Source organism: Drosophila ananassae, chromosome XL, assembly GCF_017639315.1.
Source record: "Drosophila ananassae strain 14024-0371.13 chromosome XL, ASM1763931v2, whole genome shotgun sequence".
Taxonomy (NCBI): domain Eukaryota; kingdom Metazoa; phylum Arthropoda; class Insecta; order Diptera; family Drosophilidae; genus Drosophila; species Drosophila ananassae.
Genome location: NC_057931.1, coordinates 9,797,089 through 9,814,029, shown reverse-complemented (window position 1 = coordinate 9,814,029; position 16,941 = coordinate 9,797,089). Strand labels below are relative to the sequence as shown.

At 37.8% G+C, this 16,941-nt stretch overlaps 1 protein-coding gene across 2 annotated transcripts in view; it reads left to right on the top strand.

Annotated features, from left to right (window-relative positions):
- Positions 1-2,745: 2,745 nt before the first annotated feature.
- Positions 2,746-16,941, top strand: part of LOC6504684 (chaoptin) — a 153,437-nt gene continuing 139,241 nt past the window's right edge. The window contains exon 1 of one of the 2 annotated variants that reach the window (XM_032453219.2): positions 2,746-3,279. The gene's annotated coding sequence lies outside the window, so the exon portion shown is untranslated. The remainder of the gene's footprint in view (positions 3,280-16,941) is intronic. The other variant, XM_044717119.1, reaches the window with a different exon arrangement.

Here is a 16,941-nt window from a genome sequence, read left to right as displayed (position 1 = left end):
TATCTTATTAATTTATTAGTATTGCTTGCAATTTATTTTTGAAGAGAATTCAGCGGGGAAATATCTCACGGAATTCCCTCAACTCTCTGGCGGCTGAATCTGTCCTGGGAAATTATCCCTCCAATGGCTTTTTCGCGCTTTTCCCCAAAAAATGTTTTCAACTCACAGACGTCTTTTGTCATATTGATGAATTTTTCAGAAATTCCATTTTAATGTCAAATTGGAAAACATATCTTATTCTCCATGATATATATATATATTTTAGGGTGCAAATTTTTCTCACCCAATTTTTTTTCGTATTTTTTTGGGAAGAGTTTTCTGGCGTCTTTTTTTCCATTCCTGTGATTGATGCATTGCGCTTGTAAATTTGATGCTGGCTTGTGGGAAAGTGGGCGGAAAAGCGGGCGGGGCAATGCACTCGATGGCGAAAATTCAAACAGCCTGCCAGGGGATTTCCACGGGGCAGTGTGGAAAATGAGAAGGACGACAGCCTCCTGCCAGCTATCCTGCCTGCGATCCTGCCCGCCTGCCTGCCATGCAAAGTGCGCGAAATTGACTTGGCTTCTGCGGGCGCTGACAGTGGCATTGCGGCCAAAAGGGATGGACCTCGGGGGGAGGAGGGGAGGGGGCTACAGAGGAGCGGGGTTATAGCCAATGATGAATGGAAAATGTGTGGAAAATTGTTAAGGCAAAACAGAGTGAGAGTGGCCAAATGCTGCGACAAGCTGGAAAAGAAATTGTGGAATCTTAGTTGAAATTATTATAAATTAATGGCTATCCTTGTGACCCAGTTAGCCGAATGTTTTGGCCAAAAGCCTGTGAGGGGAGGGGGAGGGGCTATAGCCAGTAGGTATCGGGATGATTTGGCCAAAAGGGCGTATGAGTGATCTGGTAAGGGGCTTTAAGCAAGAAAGGGTTTTAAGGGTAAATAAATAATTAAAGGAACTAATAGACAAGTTAATGGAATCTATAAATTAAAACTATTTAAATAACTCTTAAAACTAATATAAATTGTATTCAAAAATTAAGTTTAAACAAGACTGATTATGGAAAAGAAATAAATGAGCTTGAACTTCAAATGCCACTTACAAATAAATATATATCCCCCGAACCAAAAACAGACCCTTTACAGCCAACCCTGGCACACAGTCTTGGAGGATATCCCCCCGTTGGAGAGGGGCGTGGCTGAAATAGGGGGTCCTGGCATAGGGATAGAGAAGGGATTGAGAAAGGGAGGTGGTCCTAATGTTGCCTTGGTTTGACAGTTGCATTTTTAATGCTCGACATAATTAAGTTTGGTTAGCAGAGCCAAGGATTTATCTTTTGTCGCCTTTGTGTGGGTTTGGGTGTGTATGTCAGAGTGTGTGTGTGTGTGTCATAGTGTGTGCTTAGGGCACGGTGAGCCAACCATCCAACCATCCAACTATCCCCCATCCTCCATTTCAAAGGACCTCCTCCTTTCGTGCTGGTTAACCACTTTTGGGACTTTTACCCCGAGTTCCTGCAGAAAGCCAAACAAAGGGGACAATGTCCGTATTGTGGCATCGATAAATGAGCTCCAATGATAATTTCAAAACACAATGGCAACTCGGGGAAAACTCTCAAAAGTATCAATAGCCAAAAACTAATCAAGTCAAGTAATCATGTATATTAATAAGCTATTGATAAGCTGCTACTCCTCAAGGTTCTGTAACTTTTTCTTTATTTATTCATCTGTTACTTCTACAGGGTCTTTTGTTTTATTTTTTTGTTTAAAAATATTTTATTTATTTGGCTGGCTGGAGGGGTTTTGAGGCCATGGAACGTATGTATTTCCGACATGCCCTGAGTGTCATCTGCTGGCAAAAATAAATAAATGCAAGCCGCAGGCTAAAAACAAGAATTTTAAGGAAAAAAATAGATATTTCTTTAAAATATGAATATATGAATCGTTTTATGGAATATATGAAGAAATAGCTATGCAATTAAGGTTATACAGCTTTATTAAATATACTTTATTTAAGGTTTATTAAATGCTATTTATTTGCTTTTTTGACTTTAGTTTGGGGCTATAAGTTTTATTTAGAAAAGGGAGAGAAGGCATTTAATTCTTGTTTGTGGAGTGATTTTTAAATAATTTAAAATTGAATATTTTATATTAAAAAGTAAGCTTTATTGTATAAAATATATGAAGAATCAACAAAGAGTATCAATAGTTCGCCCCTTCCTTCTAGACAGTCTTCCATTTTGGTGATATTTTGGACTTTTTTTTATAATTATCTTTCATATGGGGTTGTGTTTTCTGATTTTAATTCCTATACCCTGCCGGCTGGCTGGGGAAATGCGGCGTAAAAATATAAATTGAAGACCTAGACTGCTGTCTATAGACTGGGTAGTGTCTATAGTCTTCTGGCCGGCTGTCTTCCGTCTGTGTGTCTCTAGTCTTGGAGTCTTCTCAGTCTCAGGCTGCAGTCTTTCCATCCAGCCGAAGCGTCACTGACCTAACACAGCACACGTGAGCCAGAGGCCAGATTCATAAAAATAGTACTCGAAGGCAGCCCCCGCAGCGGGAATTTTTCCTCTCGGGCCAGAAAAAAAAAAAAAAGACCAATGCCGATGACAACAACACCGACACCGACAACGACACCGACAACCGACAACCGACAACGAAGACTCCGAAAATGTGATGCCGAAACGATGGGGGCGATGTTGCGGCAACAAGCGGCACAGTTGCAACTTCGTGGATGCTGCAGACTGGTTCGTGGCACAGTTCGTGCGTCCAGTTCGTGGAAAAGTCGGAAAAATCAGAGCATCGGTAGCAGATGCCGGCAGTTGCCGAAAATCAGTCTTTGCGCGTTTTCCAACTGCTGCGGTCCAAAAGCCAAAACGACGGCTGATTTTTCAACCAAAAGTTGTCCAAAACATTGTCGAGATTTTTGAATCGTTTCCAATCCAAAACATAAATAATTATTTAACTTGAGAGACAGCTGAATTTAATGTTTAAAAAATATATACAATTATTTTTTGCGATTAATGACAAAATAAGAAACAAAATAAAACGCGTGTGAAAAAATAGTGGTTTTGCATTATTAAATTAAAAAATAACTATAATTATGATTTTGAATATTTGGCATGTGTTGTTTGCCAATTTTTTGGTGTGAAAATTTGACCAAAAAAATAAACAAAATAAAAACAGAAGTTTTGCCAAAAAAAAAAACAAAAAAGAAAACAACAAAAATCTGAGCCGGAACTGTGCCGCAAAAACACGTGCCTTTTTGGGGGCAAGTACCACGTTTTTGGGTGAGTTTGCCAAGATGGTTTTTGGATGGAGATTCCCTCCTGCATTCCCTGCCCCGTCTTCCCGCCTTCCCGCCGTCCTGCCCCCACTGCCCCATTCCGAAAATCAAACTAAACCGCAGAAGCCGCAACACCGCTCCAAAGAATTGAAAGCTTCAATGAATTTCGGCCCGGTCAGAGGAGGAAAATTGGTGGAAAAGCGGGACAAGTTTTCCACATTTTTTTTTTTTTTTGTATCATTTTGCTGATGCAGAGTTGCTATGACAGCGCCAAATTGATTGATAGACGATGACTGTGCGGAATAGTCCAAAACAAATGCCAAATATCAGGCAACTACTTTTCGAAAAGGCCATTTTCCAAAATAGTTTCCAAAAAGGGTCACAAAGGGCGGTAAATAATTAACTTTCTATAATACCTTTATAGCTTTAAAATATTTGTTTGAAAAAAACCTTCAAATATTGACTCTGAAACTATTTGGTTATGAAAAACATAATAAATTTCATATTTACTTGCCAAAAAAGTTGCCATAAAATGTGTTTAATTATCCAAAAATAGAGAGAAAATAGTTTTGAAAAGTTGTATGTTTTTTGGCAAAAGTAAACAATGTTTAAACAATAAATTCAAACAGTTTTTGCCTTTAACAATACTTTATTTTAAATACAAAAGAGTCCCTTGAGTTTCGGATAAAAAATGAGTGAAAATACGAATACAAATGGGGATACAAATGGAAATGTTGCCACTACTCTTAATGCATTAGTGGCATGCTGCTGCAAGTTGCAGGCATCAAAAGCCAACGGAAATGGACAGTAAATAAGTGTTTACAATTTCTTTTCCGCGGCCTTGTGGCAGGGGGTGGTGGCATGCCACATAAATTTCACAAGAAACAGCTCTCCTCTGAAATCTCAGATTTTTTGAAAGAAGAAAATTGTAAAAATAAGCCACTTTAAAGGACACATTAAATAAAATCCATTTTCTATACTTTCACTTGAATTTGCTTCTGTGCCCTCTAGCTGAGATAAATTTATATATATTTTGTTTGTATATTTGTTCGCTGCGCTTTTCATTAGCAAAAAAGAATTGCACTTGAATGCAACAGAAGCAGTAGCAACAGCAGCAGCAGCAGCAGCAGAAGGCAGTCTCCGGACAAGTGCTGCAATTACTGCATAAAGTACTTGTAACGAGGCACTGAGGCACTGCCACTGGAGCAATGGATGTTGATGTTGATGCTCTGATGCTGTTTCTGATTCTCATTCTGATTCGGATTCTGATTCTGATTCACATTTTGAATCGGATGAGGCACAAAAAACTTGCAACTTGCAACTGGCAAAAGGCAACAGGCAACTGCCAGCATCCTTTTCTTTTCTATTTTTTATTTTTGTTTTTTTTTTTTGAGCTTCAGAACAGCGCTAATTTAAGGCAATTATTTTGTGCCACCCGCTTCACTGCACAGTGGAACAAAATCTTAGTAGATGATTAAGACCCTTCACCCTTTATTTCTCTGTATATTATTTACAAAATTTTAATATAAGAGGTCTAGAAATCAACAACCAGTTGCTTTTGTTTTGGAGATTTTTAAGGTTTTTGGATTTTAGGAGTACCGGGCATCATATTGTTCTTCTTAAAAAAATATTTCTTATAGATTTGTAATCACAAGTTCTTAACACTCTAGAGTCTAGACTTTTAATATCTTATCATCTCATGTTTGAGATTATGAATTATAGAGCTTATGAGTACCGGGTATGATATTGTTCTGCTTTTGAGATAATAGTTTATTTTTAGATAATTATTTCTCATAGATTTTTAATCACAAGGCCCTTAATAGTTTCTTAGTACCGGGTATCATATAATTTTATGTTTGAGATTATGAATTGTAGAGTGTAGAGTTATAACTTGTGACTCTTAAAACTTACAACTCTTCCTCATGAAGAACCTCTTCTCTTATCCCTAAAAATTCTTCAAAAAATGATTAAAAATTAAGCACCACTGTTAATTCATATTCCATTGTGCCAGACTGAGTGTGTGTGTGTGAGTGCGTTTCTAAGGCTCAGGATCCATTCAGTCATTTGCCATGTCCGTTTCCGTTTCCGTTTCTTGCCCCTCATGGCCATTTAATGCACTTATTCATTAAAATAAAGCAGCAACGGCGGCAGGGAAGGCAGGCAGGACAAAAAATAGAAAAAAAAAATAGGAGAAATATAAATGAATGAGATGAGTGTGGGGGACTCTAAAAAATAGATGGCGAGAAGGCGCTACAAGAATGGAAATGAATGAAATAAAAAATGTAAACATACACAAGTGCAATGCAAATTAAAGCAGACAGCAAAGTGGCTGCACTGCGGGAGGGATGTGGGCGGTGGTGGGCTGATGAGGATGGGGGGTGTGGTTACTGCGGGCAGATGTAGGCGTGGCTAGAATAGGGGGTATATCTATATAGTACTAGGAGCATACTAGGGAGGGGTACTGGTAACTGTGCGAAGAGGCAATTCATTAGCTTTAATTTAGGTAAATGTCCTTGGTCCTTGTGGCGTTGCCTCTTGCGGTGAGCGTCGCAAATGCAACTAAAATGTTGCGGTTACCATCATTCCCGCCCACTGCCACATCACCTCGTAACAAATACACTTTAAGAAAATGTAATTTTAATATTTTTAAAAATATTTTTCAACCAAAGGTCTGCCTATATAGCTTCTAGATAGATTTAATCCTTAAAGTACCTAGTGATACTTCCAAACATATCCTTTTTTTCTACCAGTGTCTGTATGTTTTCTTCTCTTTTTGAGCAAGTTGCTTAATATTTAAGGCCGTTCAGCATACCAGCACCCAAGTGGGCCCCATAATGGAGCCATATAGAGTTGCCCCACAACCCAAGTAGTCCCTACAGTAGGCCCTCCCATGTCCTGTCCCCCGGAAAAGGAACACTGTCGTACAAAATTGGGTTCTGCGGTGAATTTTGATTAGTGTGTCTGGGCATAACCGATTTGCCACCCAACTCCCCCCCCCCAGTTATATACTTATGCATCTAGGCCCCTTTAACTTTCTCAGAGATGGAGGTTTTTAGTATGGTAATTGATTTGGTTTTCGGTTTCGAGACCAGCAACCAATTTGCATATCACACGATGACCTATAACAATTGCCTAATCGATTTTTACGACACTTGATAATTGATTTGCAATTAATTAGGCAAAAAAGGGTGGTTTTTGAGGCAAATATAGGGCTTGGGGGGGCTTTCGTCACAAAACTAAAAGCGGAAAAGTGAGAAAAATTACTTCTTAGCCTTAAGAGTTTGCTTTTTATAGTAATTTTAATAGCAATTTTTATTTTCCTGTAAGATTATTAGAAAACTATAAGTTTAAAAGTGATTTTAGGAAAGATTTTAATGCTTTATGTGTTTTCGTAACAAAACTAAAAGCTAAAAATCAGAAAAAATAACTTTACAATTAGTCTTTTAAATACAATTTCTTAGAGATTATTAGGCTTTAAACGATTTGAATTGAAGAGTTTTTATTTGCCAATTAAATAGGAGCTGCTCTCGTCACCAAAACTGAAACGCTGTCCAATTATCCAACTGGGGTAGCCCCTTTCGGACACCCCTGACATTGGCATTCGTTGTCATCGTGGATGGGATGGGTGGGGGATGAATGCGGTTCGCAAGGGTGCAGAAATAAATCATTTTGAGTGCCGGGCCGACGAGTAGGGGTTTGAGGAGTGTGCCTTCAGCCTAATTAGATAATGTCAGTTGCAGGCCCAGACACTGGAGGACATGGCACACACACTTCTACACTCCTGCACTTCCACACTCATGTGGGTATTCTTGACCCCAATTAAATTTAAATTATTTGAGTGCTTCTTAAGTTAAACTAATTGTATTGACCGACGCATCTTCCTTCCGTTTAAATCACTCTACTTCTCTCTCTTAAGGTTAAACTAAAGCCTCATATGGAGTTGGTCCATATCCCCTCGAAAGATTCATTGTCTCAAGTGTCATTTGTTTTGTTTTTTATTTTTTTTAGTCGTTTTTTGTGTCGTCTGCTCTGGTTTTAATTCAATTTGTCAAAGCTGCAGAAATAAACTCGAGGCGGCTGGCATATTAATGCGTCTCTGGTCGGTCATTAATGTATTGGATAATGGATGCAAACACACACAACACACACACATTCCATTCCGAGGGGGTACTCCAGTAAAAACCAGTGGAACACTGGACAGAAAGGCAGTTTTTGACTGGACGTGCCCCCGCATGCATTTTGAAAATGAACTGACCCCGAACTCATTTGCAGATCCACTTTTGAATGCCATTTAGATGGCATGGAGAAGAACTCACAACTTGCCGGCAAATTGACGGAAACTGTAGTCGGGATATAGTCCGGGTGGGTGGGTAAGTGGATGAGGGAAAGTGGCGAAGGGCATTTGTTTGGTCCCCTAATCGGATGTGCCAACAGAATCCGATGCATTGGAGCCTTAATGCGCTTCATATAGACATCTTCGAGTGGCTAGAATATGAGTCAACTTTACTGCAAAAAAAAGGATAAAATTATGAAGGTTTAGGGGTTATTATTAGAGGGTTATAGTTTCATAATTCTTGTTTTTAAGGGATAAGATAATGGCTTATATCTTGAGAAGAGAGTATCTGAAGTTTCATACAATTAACTTGAAAACTAAGACACTTTATTGAGTAATTATGGAAAATAATACATCTCTATTATACTTCTAAGCAAATAACCTTTAAAACTAACAGTCTATTAAAGCCATAACCTCTATAACAATGTTTAAAATGTTTCCCATAAATACCAAAAGATACTTCTACAACAAACTTTAACATCTGAAAAGTTAGAAAAAGAAACATATTTTAAGGGACAAGCGGACAGACGGACACACGGACATGTCAAGCAACAGATTAGCCAAATATTATGCAAAAAATTCAACAAAAACGTTGCATAAACAAGTACTTTTCTGTATTATAAGCTTAGCTATTCAAAAATTCAAGCCATGCATATTAATAATCGTCCTGGCGGTGTGAGGGGGTGTATTACAAACACCTTGGATGAAATGATGAGGAAAAGAACTTCCTCGCTTAGATAGAAATGTGGGAAACTTCCGGGAAAAAGTTCATCCTCACATCTTCTGAGGAGGAATAGGGATTACAGACAATTCTCAGAGGTCTGACCTTGGCCTAGACAGTTAAATGTTTTCCCATTTTCCGGAAGGCATCTTTCTACTGGCAACTGGCAACTGGCAACAAATTGCGGCAACTGTTGTGGCCATTCGAGGGCATCAAATTAGTGCTGCTAATTAATTATAAATGCCTTGTTGGAGTAACATACTGGCCCTTCGTCCTTTTTCAGCATAGAGAGCAGCCACGTCTTTAATAAATTTATAGTGGTCCTGGCAATTAGTGAATATGCTAAAGAACCCACCGACTGCGGAAACCCAAAAGGAAACTTTTCTTTTCCCCATTTTACATTTTCACCCCACTACTAGTGGGGTAATCCCCTATAGTCCGCCCCCCCGCCCTTTAACCAAAAATGTGGAGAAAACAAGGCAAACATTTGTGGCCTGATTACTTTTAAATTATTTTGTGGCATAATTTCCAGACGATGGCTTGGATTTTCTCCCGGCTTGCATAATAATAAATAAAAGACATGACGTACGGCAGAGAGAACCCTTGTGGACACACACACACACACACACACTGAGAGTGTAGAGTGGGAGTTATGGTGGCAGGAGATTTGTGGCTGGCCAGATTCAAGGGATATAGGAACATAAAACACATATGTATATACTGACTTGGCTAAGAAGGCGCTGGCTCCTCTTTGAGGTCCGTCGCATTATGATATGCTTAAACAGCACAAAACTGTTTCATAATTTATGGCTACATTGGTTAGTTTGTTGAGAGAAAAAGTGGAAGGATATTCAGGATATCCCAGGATGGTGGGACTATAGCTTAGTGAAGCATATGCGACTAATGGATAGTACAAGGAGCATCAACAGATCAAAAGATATCACATTTTGAATTATTGTAAGCCATCTTACAGATCACAGGATACTTCTTGTTTTATTGCAAAATTTAAACTTTTTAAGGACATACGTATCCTGTTTATGTGTGGAAATTAATGAGCTCTTTGTGGAGCTTCAAATAAAATAATATAATGGCTACAACAAACTTTCCCCCAAAAACGACTAATAGAAATAAAAAGAAACAAGAATAGATGCCTTGGCAAAAAAAAAGGGTTTTCATATGCCAGAAAGGACACTCGCAGCAGAACAAAAAAAAAAAAAAAAGAAAAAGGGACACGGACACATGTCGTATACGTCATATGCGCTAATCAGCCACCCGGTCACAGAACCCGGAATACGTATCCGGAACCCGACCCGGATTCCAACACGAAGAGGTCTCTATTTTATTTTTTTTTGTTAGTTAGATCCCCTTCATTGGAGCCTACTGCATTCTAACGTCTTTTGAGGCCTCTATTTAAGTCCTTTACGGCTTGTTACCATATTAAGATACAGTGGGGCAAAGGCGTTTGGTTTTGTCTGGAAATTATAGAGGAAGTTTTGGGTTGAAAGTCTATAATTTTTATATTATTCATGACTTACCTTAGAGGAGTACGTACTTAACCATTTTTTAAATATTTTTTTGAGGAATAAAAAGCTTTTTTTAGACTTCCAAGAGCCTTAGACTTAGTTTACAAGTTTATTTCTCTCTTAGTTTTAAAATAATAAAGTAGAAATTTTGGCTACATTCATAGTACTCTTAAGACTATATTTTACAACAGAAAAGAGATATATTTTTCTCTAATAAATATTTCTTTTAATGGAATAACCACTGTATCCCTAACCCTTTGCCTTTGCCGCCTCTCAGACTGCTATTTTTTATAAAAAATAAAAATAGTGTAGTCCTTTTTTGTGCCCTATTTCATAGAAAGCTCACATAAGAAGCATGTCAACATTATTTAAACATCAAAAAAGTTTCGTTTTGTTTTCGGATGGCCTAGGATGTAGGTCCTTTTTTTCAGAATATATATTTTTATGTTCTATGCTGCGTTTATGGCATTCCATCACTTTCGGTCTTATAGGGCCCGGCATAGGACCCTCTCTTTTGTGGCCACAAATTGAAGGCTGCTGGCTTTTCTTGTACTTCTGTCTGTTCTGGGGGGGAGGAGGAGGGCCTCGGGTGATGTATGACCGGAAACGGAAGTGCGCGCACACGGCTACCGCCTACTTTCACGCCCACTTACGCAATTTCACAGTTGCCACATCGCATCGCATCGCAGTGTGTGTTTGTAATTGTGTGGGTGTGCAAGGACATACACGTCCGTATATATTTGCCTTTTCGATAATGCCACCCCCTCGAGGGAGTTCAAACAATTGACCGAAAAGGACCATCGAGGGTTTCATTTTTATTTTTTTTTTAATATTATTACATTGGTCTATTATTTCAATATCGAGTGTAATTATGAGAGACAATTAAATACAACTTTATTGCTCTTTTCCCACGAGCTCTCTTAAAGCGAGTAATATTGTATTAATTCTTAATTTATAATTAAAACTATACAAACAATATTTAATCCATTTAATATAAAAATTGTAAGCCCCCCCTTTTTTTTATCAAATTATATCTCTCTGACAAAGACAGTTGAAAATTTCCCACAATTAAATGCAAATTTTTGGCAGGATCCTTCGCCATTTTGGGCGACAAACTGTAAATAATTAGCCGATAACGGTTCATAAGCAAATAACGGTACTGGCAACAATAACAAACACAAACATTACACAATTCGATGCATTTATGAAACAAAAATTGTTAAAATTCTAAACCGAAACTATTATATTTGTTATCAAAATGCAACAACTGCCCGCGGGAAATCTCATATTCCAAAATATAAATATAAATATATTGTATCTGCAGTAGGAGAGTATTTTGGAGGTGTGGTCTTCATCAAAAACTGACAAAGCGGCTTTAATTTCGTTATTCGCGTAAATATTCAATATGTTTTTCCCCATTTATTAGCAATTACCGCCAAAAATTGATTTCGATGGATCGGGATTTTTGGGACCTGTTGTAAAAACCACAAAATTGTTGAATTCTCATTTAAATATTCCTAGGGATAATGCCACATAATTGACAGTCGATTTATGGGACATTTGAAAATTATTGTTTGCTTTTTGGGTTGTAATTATTAATTAAATCGAGATGGATTACTTCTCGATTCCACTCTTCAATCGAAAAGCTAAAGCTTTAAATAAATCAGAACATCAATAGAAATAGAAATCTTTACAGAAAATTAAAAAAAGAGATCTGAGAAAGAGAATCTGAGTTCTTCTAAGAGCACTTTCTTAGATTATTTTTTCAAAGACTACCATTTGCAAATTCGATTTTTAGGATGGGGAGGGAAATTAACAAAAAAGCCCTGCAGTTGCGAATGCTGAGTGATTAAATTATCGAATGCAGCCTCCTGGGCAGGGCTTTTCCATTTTCATTTGAGAGTATATGTGTGTGTGTGTTTGAATGGAGGTATCCCTTCGTATGTTGTATCGATGATGCAAAACATTTCCGCTACAAATCGCTGAAATGACACGTTGGAAATTATACTTAAGTTGATGCCAAAGTCCTGATGGCTGTCAGTCACCTACTATACCGCACCAGACACTTGCCATGGGCGTTGGGGCCCACATGTCCCATGGGGCGTTGGGACGAAAGGATTGGAGGGATGCATTTGGTATGTCATTGACTCGATGGCATGGCAAATATGTGTGTCAACTGGTAGTCGATGCCGCAAATGCATTTTCCTTTTGTTCTTTGTCCTTTTTTGTACCTGGTACTTCTTTGGGGACAAAGGGTGTATTGGAATATATGACTTTAAGATCAGGCAGTTCTAGAAATATAAATTTAAGAATATCTTATCATATTTTAATAAAAAAAAGAGACAATACTACTACTTTTAACATCACATACAAGGTATAGAGAAGAGATTAGTGGAGTATCGGGTATCATATAGTACAGAACCTCTATAGTTTATAGAATATATAGTCTTTTGTCCTTTTTAGGATAGTTTATGAGAAAGGAAAATATTATTAAAAACCATTTCTTATAGAAATGAATAGAGAAGAGTACCGAGTATCATGTCCTTCCATCCATCCATCCTTATTTAGGCAAGATAAAGTCTATATCCTGACTCACCACACTGTTATAGAAACATATAGGCCTTGTAGTTATGTGAAAGAAAGTATCCCAGTACCGGGTATCATATAGTCTCAAGCCTCCACCGTCTTCTCCCATTTTTTCATCCTTTTTCTGTCTGTTCATTCACATTTGTTTTATTCCGCCCCCCCGTATGTGTGAAATTCCTTGCATAATTTCCCAGAGAAGGCTGGGAAATGCTCTTAATGCAATTTAAAGGAAACGGCATCGGCAACGGTAGTGGCAGCGTCATTGAGAAAGCATCTTGGTAAGTCGTCCTCAGACAGGAAGCATCGTTTGGTGGCACTTTTCGCCAGTTCGAGTACTTTGCCACAACAATCTCTTTGCCACACACACACACATGTTACACACTCTAGAAGACACCATTTCATCATAAGTATGGTAACTTTTTATGCCCCAGACGCAGTTGCTGCCACAAATTCATAAATTCTTGTGGTTTATTTATATATTTTTTTTTTCTTTCGACTGTTTGGCGCCTTTTCAAACGACAGTAAGTGGCTCAAATTTATATTCTACCTAAATGTTGGCAAAAAAAAAAAAAAAAGAGGGAAAAACTAATGCTAACAAGAAAACTATTATCCCGTTTCAGTGGGAAATATGCGGAAGTGATTTTTCAGTTTCTTTTTTTTTCATTTTTTGTGTTGGAATCCTTGTCGATTGTTTTATTTGTTTGCCTTGCTCCTTTTTGCATTTAATGACGGCAGTGGCGCCTCCTCTTTTTTTTTTACTCTGCAGCTGTCTCTGCCACTTTTCAATGCATTTTCATTTATTATGCAAATTGACGTTTTCCCCGTGCTCATTTTCTGCCCTTTTCTCGGCCAACTGGCGATGGAATAAAAAAAATATTATCCTTTCTTTCTTCTTCCGTTTTTCCTTTTTTGTTTTTTTCTCTGGGCTTCTTCAACTTTGTCTTTCTTTCGATATCCTTGCGAATTCTTCCTGGTTTTTTTGGCCAAAAACTAATTTGACATTGAAATTATGAGAGAAAAGTGTAAAGTATATTTTTGTTGGTTCTTCGGGTTTCTTCTCCTTTCAAGAAGGCAAATTATGATAAAAAATATCCCGATAAAAGGAAACACAAACACACAGAGAGGGGAGGGAGACAGGATACAGGGGCCAGGAGCCAGGAAGAGTAGCAAGGACTAAGGACTAAGAGAATAGGCAAAGGAAGTGAAGAAAAAAATACAATTCAGCGCATTGCGCGAATCTGTCAATTGCTGGATGGCGACTAAGATGAATTGCCTTGGTCATGTTGTTGATATTAAAGGAGGGGCTGGGATGGCTCCCAGCCAGCTGACGTCCTGGAAGATTGAGAAATGATTGAAGCCGTATAAACCAATTTAAATAGCATTTTTGACAGTTGGCGAATTATGAAGTACTTGCAGTTTTCTTAAAAGGGAATATTTGGCATTAAAAAGAGGGGTTTTCTTTACCGAAATAGCTTCTTTGATGTCCTTGAAGATCCTTACATCCTCCATAATCCTCTTCATGTTTCAAATTTGTCCTGAATTTTAGAAATACAGTATCCTTTTGCCTATAAACTGTACCGAATAACACCTCAAATTGTTGTCATTATTATTGATAAATTAAGGATGGTTCCTCAGGTAAACATAGTTTTTCCTGATGCTAGGGTTTTTAAATGCCTGTGGAATTGCCTTTTCCTTAATTAAAACTCCTAAACTTAGCAAAAATTGCAATTATCTAAATAGACAAATCCAATTAGATTTTCGCCCGCCATCTTTGTTAGTGAGGAACAATGATCTATAATTAGCCATCGATAGAAGAAAAATACTCCAAGTCCAAGATCGATAGCTAACTATCGATGGAATTATTCAAAAGTTTCTTTTTAAGTGATTTAACGTTCGGGAAAGTGACTGCGAAGTAGAGTAACGGGTAGTGTAGTGTTGTGTAGTGATAAGTGCTTAGTGTTTTGTTTGAAAAACTATGAAGGGAAGTCTGGCGAAGATCCTAAAGATCTGGGTCCTTGAGAGCCCCAAAAGAGGACTCCAAGGGGGCACTGCCTTTCAAAATGGTGGAGCTCCCATGGAGGTCCTTAAAAAGAAGGTATGGAATAACTATTTATCTCTTGATTTAGATTATTATTTTAGGATTTAGGAGAAATTGACTTTTTGCGAGAAATTATAATTCAAATTCGATTTAAAATTCACTTTTCGACTCGAAGGAGCCTCTCTAAACGACAGCTGTGGCCCGAAGGGCGAAAAAAAAAGAAGGAAAATCGACATTATGTCAAACAATTTTGATTTATGGCCAAGTTGCCATTTTCAATGGCTCCCATTCCCGGCCATCCCATTCCCATTCCCATTTAACCATTTACCCGCCAAATGCCCATAATTTTTGCAGGCGAGTCCTGGCGGGCCAGTGGAGAGAGGAAAGAGAGGAAGGATCCGTGGAGGAGAAATCAAATTTTCAGCGATTGGCCTTGCAGGTCACGTGGCCCGGCAACGTTTATGATCTGCTATCAGTTTAATGGCTCGAATCAATAAAATAATAAAAGCCAAAATAAAGGTGAAATGCAACCGGTGCAGGCTTCTATTCACAGGTTGTGTGGGAGAAAAAAAATAAAAATCAAAATTAGCAGTATTTTTAATCAAATATCCAGTTTTCTTCTAGATTCGATTCCGGTTTAATAAAATTAAGGCTGTAAGGGAGTCCTTAGGCCAACTAGTCCTGCCAGTCACCAGTCACAAATAAGACAATGCATCCATCTGAGATAATCGAATCGTGGCGCAATCTTGTTTACAATTCCTGTCAAACTTTCACGGCCAAATTGGACAGGACATCCCCAGGAATAATTTATAGAAAAATAAAGGCATTTCTTTCCATTTTTTTTAGGAGAAACTGTTTGATTTGAGAAGGAAACCCAGCCGAAATCTAATTTTATTCTCCAGCGGAAGACTCTCTTCCGATTTGGCACTCTTTCTCTGGGCTTTTGAATATGTGTTCATTAGCATTTCATGACTCTGGGTATAATCCGACCGCGGAAACTACTTCACCCGGTTCGGTTCACCTCGGGGCGCTGCTCCATATGCCATGCCATTAAATGCAAATCTTGAAAATTACATGTGTATTTATTTGCCACAAGAATTGGATGGTTATGGGGGTGTGGGGTGGTGGCAGTGTGGGGGGGGGTGTGGCATGCCATCCAGAATGAGAACCAGATGCAACTGCAACTGCAACCCGTCGACTGATGCGAGAAAAGACAAAAAAAAAATAGGGAAAAATGTTGGGAAAAAAAAGTCAGACAGACGCCGTCGTCGACATTCTGGAATGTAATTTTAGCCCGGGGAATAAACTGCGAAACTTTCATATACGACAAGTGCAAAAATAGAAAACGAAATGTGCGATTAGAAAAATATGAAAATACCAAATGCTCTAATAGCAGTATTATTTTAATTTTAAGATTAATTTTCTTGAAAAACTTGCCTATGATTTTCCAGTTTTTATTTTAAAACCCTCTTTTTAAATGTCCTAGACAGTTTAAACTATTATTTTTTCAAAAATAAATATTATTTTTTTAATAATAAAAATCCCAAATGCTCTAATAACAGTATTATTTAAAATATTATTCGAGAAAAATAACTTTTTTGACCTTAAAGATATATTTTCTTTAAAAACCTGCCTATGATTTTCAAAGTTTTTCATTCAAAAATCTTTTTTTAAGCCTCTTTTTAAGCTTAAACTCCCTTTTTCCCAAAAACAAATATTATTTTTTTAATAAAAATATATTTTTCAAAGATATGTTGATACTCTTCCTCTCTGGAAGTGAATTATAATTGAAAAAAGTATGGCAAAGATGGAAAAAATTCTGGCAAAAAATATATATGTTCTATATATATATGGAATATATCCCGGGGGCGAAAATGCAACAGTTTAAATAGGAAAAAAACGGAAAAAAAAAGGAAAAAAAAACAAATGTGCAGAGATGCCAAAAAGCGCCCACCCACACACATACTCTTTGAGACATGAGTCTGAGTCTCAGTATGAGTCTGAATGTGAGTGTGAGTGTATTCATTCTATATGCATGGAGGCGCACAGAGCGTATCACTGGAATTGTAATTTGCAAGCGAAATTGAACGGAAATGGCAATTTTCAAAGTGAAATGGCAAACGACGTCGGCCGAGACGACAAATGCAACTGAAATTGCGACTTGTTGATATGTTGCAAGCATCGTGGCAAGGTGGTAAGGTGGCAAGGATCACCTTCTGTACAGAAGCTAGAGATAATGACATTCCAGGAGGGCACTCAATAAACAAGAAACGGCAAAAATATGATTAAGAGGGTGGAGGAGGAGTCCTTTCTGGGATTTTTACAACTCATTTAACCACAAGGACCTAAAAAAGAAAAGGGAAATTTCAGGCAAGTCTTTAAAAACAAACATTTTATCTCTCATTTGAGTAATTTATTAAAGAATCGTATAGAAGCTGCCATCCCTTATCGATTAACACACTGCA